Source organism: Rissa tridactyla, chromosome 3 (genome assembly GCF_028500815.1).
Source record: "Rissa tridactyla isolate bRisTri1 chromosome 3, bRisTri1.patW.cur.20221130, whole genome shotgun sequence".
NCBI lineage: Eukaryota > Metazoa > Chordata > Aves > Charadriiformes > Laridae > Rissa > Rissa tridactyla.
In genome coordinates, this window is record NC_071468.1 from 66,028,662 (window position 1) to 66,037,490 (window position 8,829).

The following is an 8,829-nucleotide window of genomic DNA, read 5'->3' on the forward strand; positions in this document are numbered from 1 at the left end:
ACATTGCAAGACTCAGGTTCTGAACTTTCCATCATGATGTCTCTTTGTCAGGAAAATCTTAGAACGACTTAGTCCTTTATAACAGCTCATTCCAGAATCTGTTAATTTTGCTCTGCAAAATGCCCCCTTTTTGGCAAGTACACACACAGAAAATTGTTTTTGCAAAGAATTAGCTGTTTTCTGGCTGTTTTACTGGTCTTCAAGAAAAATATGATCTAAGGATAATAAACTGATCACCTAATATTTCCTGTATCATTGAAAAATGGCATAATCCTTCCTGCTTTCAGTTTTGGTTAAATTATTGCAAATTTAGTAACTGTTAATCTGACAGTTGTTAGATTGCTGGCAACAATACAAGCAAACAGTGAAAAGCCTTTATTTCAGCAATGGGAAATACTTGCTTGACAGTGATTGCCTGTCTCTCTCAGCTATATAAAAATGCTTTTATTTGATATCAGATAAAATGCCTAAACACCTTTAAACTAAAAAATCCTGACACGATGACAATGTATGGGCAGTATTTGGTGGGAAGCACACTGTAAGATGTTTGAATACTTTAACACTACCTGAGGAGACATTCATTATGCTGTTATCAGTGTAATCTCTCTAGCAAACACAGTTTTAATACCTAATCTGCCAACCATATCTAAGTGGTCTGTACAAGCAAGCCTATTACCAGGAAGAATACTTTTGTACCTACGGTGGAAAAAATGCAGGATGTTTGCCAACAAGAAGAAAAAAAAAGGAAAAACACTGTACTGGAGTAACTAGCCCAGTGGCTTCTTGAAGACTGTGCTGCTTCTAGGAACACTAAAAGCAGTGCTTACCCACCTGAGAGGAGTCCAGAACAAAGCAATAGTGTAGGTACTGTAACACCCACTGCAGCTAGCTGGTGATTTAAAGAAGATAAAACACTTTCACAAGTTAAATGTCGCGTTACGATTTAAACTAGATAAATAAAGAGGCAGTACTTGTGTTCTCTGTATGATATAGACATGCTTCAACCAACTCCTCTTTCAGTTCCTGCCTTAAAACCCATTTCTTCGAAGACATCTATTTTTGAATTCCACCTTTATTTCATGCCTAAGAGTACAACAACTTCTGTACTAAATCAGGTTAAACAGCAGTCAAAGATCTGCAGCTGGGAAGATTTCTGAGCCAGAGGGAAGGTCTCCTGCTAAAAACCGTTTGAGATAATTTTTTCATCACATCTAACCACTTTTTGAATACATGCACACTTTTAGCACCTGCCCCATTCTGCAGTAGGAGGTTTTGCAGTTTAATTCTTGGTGCCTGAAGAAATACCTCTTTAAATTGTAGTATCTGTTGTCATCGTGTAAAACATGTAGGTCAATGCAATTTGAGAAAGCCCTATGCCCTGTATAGTAACATTACCATTCAGACGCTGCATGTCTCCTTTTCAACAGCTACGGGTATTGGCATTCACTCCTTTTTTACTGGAAGCAAGTACATGGAATGCCAAGTTTATACTTCACTGCTGGAATGACATCTACTTCATATGAACATACTAAAATGTCATCAAAACAAGATTCTGGGAAATATCTTTGCCTTTGAAAAGTATCCAGAACAATGCTTTAAAACTGGCTGCACTGAATTATCATGAAAAAGAAAAAAAAAGGTGATTTTCATAACGCAAGTTGTTTCTTCCGGTGTTTTAACAGTCCACAAATGATCCAGGAACTTGTTGCACATTTAAGGAAACATCTGGTATTGTAAAATACGATATTACTCAATAAAATCCACACAAAATTAAAATACTGTGTGCAGGGATAATGAGAGAAGTACTATTTGTTATTCCGTTCAGAAAACAACTAATGAAGGCATAAGACAGGAGTTTAAACATTATTAGCTTTAATATTAACATTTATGTTAATATTAGTATAACCATTATTAACATTTGCGTTATACTTGACAAGTATAATGTTAAGACCAACTGGAAAACTCACGAGATAAAACTCAAAGATCTCCAGAATGGGGGGAGAGGAGAGGAGCGCCCGGGAAGAAAGAGAAAGGAAGTTGTATCTTTGGGTTTTAATGTTGCAGACGCTGTTCCTCATTCATCTGAATTCCCGTGCTGTATATGCAAGCATTGTAAGTTTAGGAGAGGATGAGATTCAATAAAACAAAACACCTAATGGAAACGTATTGTTGTTTGGATCAAATTTCCCCGCCGTAAAAGGACATCCATGAAGCCTCCAAGTAATTTTAATAGCTGTGGGATTTCCGTGCTTCAGAGTAACAACAAGAACAAATACTCCATGTTTCTGGAGTCCTGACCATCACATCCTTCATTGGACATATGGTTCTGCAATCCTGACGGGTCTGCGCACAAACAACTTTGAAAGCTTAAACACTGTTTGGGAACAACATACTTTAATCAACCATGAATTTTAGAGCTCTCTAATAATCTCTAAGTAAGATGACTAGAATCATATTTTCTCAGGAAGACTATAAGTCTTTTCCAATGGAAACAAGTATCTCACATTAGAGCCTTGCATGTTGTTTCTGTCAAGAATAAACGCCTGTCCTTGCACTGCCACATCAGCCTATGCCTGAGTTCCTCCCCAGTGCACATCTGCCCACCCGTCCTGCTTCTGTGCTGCTTCTGGCTTGACACAGAAAAAATCACCAAGCAGGGAAACCCCGTCTCCTGGTAGGAAATGTTCACACGCTCATCTCCAAACAGTGTGAGTAGATGTGACCAGCACCTGAGCTCACCCCAATCCTCCTTCAACTCTAGGGTGTGACGCTTCCTCTGAAGACTCCCACAATAAAAGACTATCCAGGGAAATTCCGGGAGAACATTTTAGTATTATACTTTCGGGCTCCATAGTTTGCCTCCCCTGCATTTATGAAAACAGATCTTTAGAAATATTTATAAAAGTACAAGAGGATGCCAAAACATTGCTTCTGGTAAAGCTGCTTCAGAGTGATAAGATGAAACCATTTCCTGGGACGTGACCCAGGTGAGAAGCCCACCAGGAAACGGAAACAATGCATGTTTAAATAATCGTTTAAAAAAAAATAAAATCCTTCAGGATGACATCTCAAGGATGCAGTAGGTGTTTTGGGGCAGGGCACTTCACCTACCCCTTTTTTTGAGAACCAGCATGAGGTGTCTAGCAGGGGCCTACTGCTGAATCCCTACTACTCTGTAGCCTGGGCATGTTATGTTTGACCCAGCCATCATCAAAAGACTGTCCAGAGATTTACCAGAGCTAGGTGTTGGGAAGAATAGCTAATTCAGACTGTGTGGAATGCCAGGAAGAACATTCTTCCAAGTTTGATTCAAGGTCTGTACAAGGTGCCCTAGGCATGATCTTCAGGAGCCCAGACGATCACAAGGGATATTTTGCCATTCAAACTGAACCCATTGCCCTACTTTCAGAGCAGAATTTGAGTATGTTGTTATGAGTCATAACATTATTTGTGGACAAAGAGATGGTGGACAAAGAGAGCTGAAGTCTGCAGGGGAGGCTGACAGACCCCATCTAGAGAACATGTGCTAAACCAGTCCCAAAGGGACACATGGCAAATTAGTCAATACTGGCTCCACAATCAGTATAGAAGAACGGTGAAAGCATACATCTTCCAGTCTCTATTATTCTCCTTTCATACTTTCCTGTAGCCTGTAAGAGAAGCGGAAGGCAATACTCCTGAATCTATTCAGGAAGCAGAATAACAAAAAGCAGCTCTTCTACAAACAGAGCAGCCGCTTCTCTACTGACTCCAAGCCTGCACTGGATATTTCAGGCAGCAGACTCTCAGCCCATTCACTACGCAATCCACTCTTTGTTCCAGCTCGATTTGCAAATGAATCTTATGAGGAGTAGAGTTAAGTATCCTTTATAAAACTCCCAAATCATTTATGTCAAGTTTGTTAACAAACATTTTTTGCAGAGATCTACATTAAACTAAATCAGCAATTCCCTTATATGGACATGCCACAACTCGATTGTCTTCAGATGTCAGAGACAGATTTGTTCATTCCATATTTGCTTCCCTTGCCTAAACTTTTTTGCCCCCAGTTTCTCAGTAGGTCCATCGCTTATGAGAAAGTCTGTATTACTCAGCAAATCTTGGCTAAACATCACTTTAGGATATGTAATGCAGACTCTGCAAGTTTTGGCTTCTCATATGAGCTCTTCCTGCTAGGATGAAGAAGCTGGAAGAAAGGAAAATATCTCAAAAGGCAAGTGTATGAAATTTACCTGACAAAGAACTCCTCCATAGAAAAGCTTAAAAGCTCATCTTCTTTATTAATTTTTCTATTCATTTGTCTTTTTCTAAGAAAAGACAAAGAAAAAAATCCCCACTTTTATCGTCTGTTCTTGTAGGGATGTTTCTTCAGACTTCAGTCACCATTCAAAAGCTAGTATGTTCAACCAAACCCAACTATGTATTTTAAGGGAGGCTGAATTGACTCAACCAGGATGTTGGTGGTGTCTAAAAGTCGTTTTACCCTCACCCCAGAAAGAAACATGATATATTTTTAGTGAATGTTTATTTTTGTCTGGGGTTCCTTTTTCATGGAAAGTTCCAAGAGCTCTACATACCAGATATTTTGGCTACACAGTTTACAAATTATTGGTAAATCAGTTTGCCTCAAACTAGCCATTTAAGCTTCTGAAGAATTGTTTGTCTTTTGAAGGTATCTTCCTATAATACTTTCAGGGTGTTAACTCACCACAGGGTTGTTGTACTTAGTCACGCTGGTACTTACTTTCACCTTCTGAATTACAGCATAATTCACAGACAAAGCATCTGAACTGCAGTGATAGCTGACATTTTGAAGGTGGCAAAGCATTTGTGCTCAGGCACTTCTTTGTTAGTTACCCCTTTAGACTTTTTTAGTGTCAATAATCGTGATAGCATTCATTGACAGCAAATTGACTCATAGTGATGCCCTGTGACACATGGTTAGAACTGCAAATCAAACAGCTAGACAAGACCTTTTATTTTGAGTCTCAAATAATGTTTTCAATCTAGCCTATTTAGAAAAAGGTCCAGAGTTTATTTTGAATTGTTCTCCGTGGAGGAGAGGGCTAGGAAAAGCAATTCCTTAAGATAAAGTAATGGCGTGCTTTAATTGACAGTCAGAAGTCATTGCCCATATCCTTCTGGCTTAGTAAACCACCATGCCCCATGGGCTTTCGAGCATGTACAAACAATCATGAAACAAGGAAAACTTTGGGCATAGCTCCATGCGCTTCTTGGCATTCTTAGCAATGGGAGTGCCTAAGAGGATTCAGTAAATGCAGATTAGCTTTTCCGCAGAAGCAACACAGGCTATTTCTCCATGAAGACAAGCCATAGTTTCTTCACTGATGCCTCACAGAGACATATTTCTGGCTTTTGTCACAGCCCGCTTCACTGCCACAATTTATAGTAGAGGAGCTCCAACCCTGTCTCTTTCCATGATTTGCATCTGTCTAACATGAGGAAATCCAACTCAACAACTCGATCAGGAAGACTGACCTGATAAGGAGGCCTACTTAAACAGGATCAACACCTGGGGCTCCCACCATGACCTGGTCTTTTACCACAACCACCAGTCCCAAAAAAGAACTAGTCACTTGGCACCAGATAGTAAGGTGGGATGAATCCCAAACACCAATGGCCAGTCCCAGCAGTGTCACTGCCTTTGTACTCCTTTCAGTCTGTACTTTGTTTACAAACAAAAACCCACATGTTGGTGAATATTATTATTGTTTATCTTCTCAACTAATTATTGGAAGATAGATATTAATGGAATGGGTTTTGAGGATGCAAGGAAAATAGTACTATACTCCTTGCTGTGTGCGAGCTTAAAGTCCCAAAGTGCATGCCAGACATTTATCTTTTTAGAAGTTTTATGTGAACAGCAGAGATAAGTGAGCATTAATTGTACCCTATGAACTACATAAATACTGAATCCTTGCAAGGCTTACATGAAAAGTATTTGGAATAACCTTTTTATAAAAGCTACAAGGCAGTAAATCTGCTTATTCTTCCCCTTTATGGCATAAAAATCCAAAGTTCCAGCATATCAGTTTTAGTCCATGCTTCGGCTCAAGCATGTAAACCACTTTCCCTCTGATCTTCTTTCTGAGGTTATTTCTCAGCCATTGGTGTTCATTTTATACATTGTGTGTCCCCTAGATAATTGAAAGATGGACAGAAAGGTAGATTTTTATTTTTTTTTAGCTACTCTAGAAGTCTGCAAATGATAAAACAGGCAGTTCTTTACACTGCCCAGCATCCTAGGATAACAGCTGAGTAGTCTTCTGTCACTAACAAAATAATGATACTGATGAACAGTGATCAACAGATGCATCCTGTAAATAGAGAGGCAGCTATTATGATACTCACGTAGTCATCAATCTATCAGCTCTCACATCTAGATAATTTAATACATTTAATTGCCTTTGGCCTCCTGCATTTCTTCTCCATCTTCTGAATGATCGTTCTCAGTGGATATAAATGGGAATGACCTGCAAGGCAGCTTCTCCGCGATGAAAGATTCTGAGCAGATTCAGTAACTACCACATTCTCAGTCACGTGTCTGGGCTCCTTTAGCCAGGCTGCCTTGCCCCAGTCTCTGTACATGTTCCAACTAAAATTCACATCTTTTTCATATGAGGAGTTGGAATAGGATCTTGGCAAAGAAAGCAAGGACAACAGCATGAGTTTTGGATGTGCTGAAGAGGAGAGTCATGGCAGAAATGCTGTGCTGGAAAAAAATTCGTGTCCTCAGGGAATTTTTAGGACTTCAGAAACTCTCACACTCTGCACCAGGTCAGAGCCATCTTTCAGATGGGGAGAGCAGTCAGACAGAAAGGCAAGAAAACAAGTAGCAGGTTGGTTGTTAAGACGCTCACTCCAGCTGTGCAAAATCCAGCATCAAGCTTGTGCCTGCAAGCTGCTCCAACCATAGATTTTGTCAGCTCAGCTGCCCGTGGAGCCATATGGCTGTCAGCCAGGACTCAATGAGTTTGGGTTGTTTGTCAGCTCAGGAGAAGCCCCCCAAAAAAGTCATGGAGGTGATATGTTGGCATCTAACTTTGTTCTGAAAACTGCTTGGCTGACAAGGTTGTGTTAGGACACCACTGAAAGCAAATTCAGACTCTGCAAAATTATTTCATTTCAGTGAGCTGACTAATTCATACCAAAGAAAAAAAAAACACCCAAAAACTAAGTCTTATTAAACTTTTTCTGACCAACTCTGTCCATGCCCTTTTTTCCCTAACCAGTCAAAGGCACTTTGTACAGACATTTTCTGGCTCAGCATGACATCTCCTGCCGCCACATTTCAGAGCGGCTCTCTCTTGCACACTCTTGCAGATGCTGTGCAAAACAGTCAATAAAGTCAGTATAGGGAGGAGGTATTGATGAGTTGCATTACAACTCCACCCTTGGAATAAAGGATCCCTCCAGGCCCCCCCTGCCTTTTTCTTCAGTTATCCACACACATACTTCCCAACCTCACAAACACAGCTGGAAGTAAAGCAAGTAGGGAAGAGTTTTCCTATCCAACTGCTCAGGAAGATGATTCACAAGCTGTGGAAGCAGAGCGGGAGCTAGGACTGCTGAAATGGCAGCACAAGCAGTGCTCATACGAATCCTGGCAACAGAGATACTTTCTATTTAAATTGCAGTAAACCCAAGTAAGTTTCTCAAGGACTCAAGTTCATGAGGACTTTCGGTGTTAAAACTCCGTTAAATATCCTTGAGCACTGTCTCAATCAAACAGACCTTGGTTGTACAGACCTACAGTAAAAATGCCTTTTTTTGTCTTTCATTTAATCGTTATTCATTGAGGCAAAGAACACAGATTCAATTGAGTCACTGAGGCAGTTCCCTGTTATCATGCGTAACTGTGTAATTCAGGCTTATTTGTAGGTTGACCAAGTTCTTTCTTAAAAGTATTTTTGTTTATCCCTTGCAATTTCCATTGAGTAGCTCTTCCAGAAGCTTACTGGTGAAAATCTGTCTTCTGTTTCCAGCTGGAATCTACTGCTAGGTAATTTATATATCATTCTCATTATTTGGTGCCAACATTGGTCTGTACCATAGATAGATAGCTCTTATTTTCTTTCTCTGGTGTTCATCACTACCATCACTCCTAGCAATACAGCTAGGAAGGGTGGTTTATCTCCTCTCAGCTTCTGAGTTTGCTCTGCAAAACAAGGCAAGCTTTTAACATTTCTTATTGTTTTGGAAGAGATTATTGGTAAGAATATAGGGACTAAATTTTCCATATCATAGCAGAAGCCTTCCTTTGCTCCCACTCCAAATTGAAATTACCTCTTCAGTAACTGGAATTACAATGTTCCCTTATAGTTTGAAGCCCCCTTCACATACTGAACAGCAATAAAAATGTATTGTCAGTGGGCATTACTCAGCCTTACATCAGCTCTACTCTGTCTTTACCTGTAACAACTACCTCTGGAGACCATCTGGACAACTATTTGACAAGCTGCTTAGCTGCTGACAATTAGCAATCCAAGCCGAGGAGGTGCCACCAATGACAGTCACACCCTTTTTCGCTTTGAAGGAAGTTTTTGGTTAGGTGAGAGACTGCTGCAGCTCTGGGTGAAATTTGTACAGGCTTCAGGATGACTAAGACCGCTTTCCTGGAAGTTTCACTGCCACTGATGGTCATTCCAGGTCTACAACACAATCCTTGTGCCATCTAGTCTGAGCTGGCCAAACCTGTAAGTAGTTACATGTGAAACCACTCAGAATTAATATCTAAAGAAGAAATTGCACAATTCTTTGTTTCCTCTCCTCTACTTGGTCATTAGGGCATCACTGCAGTTGTCACTC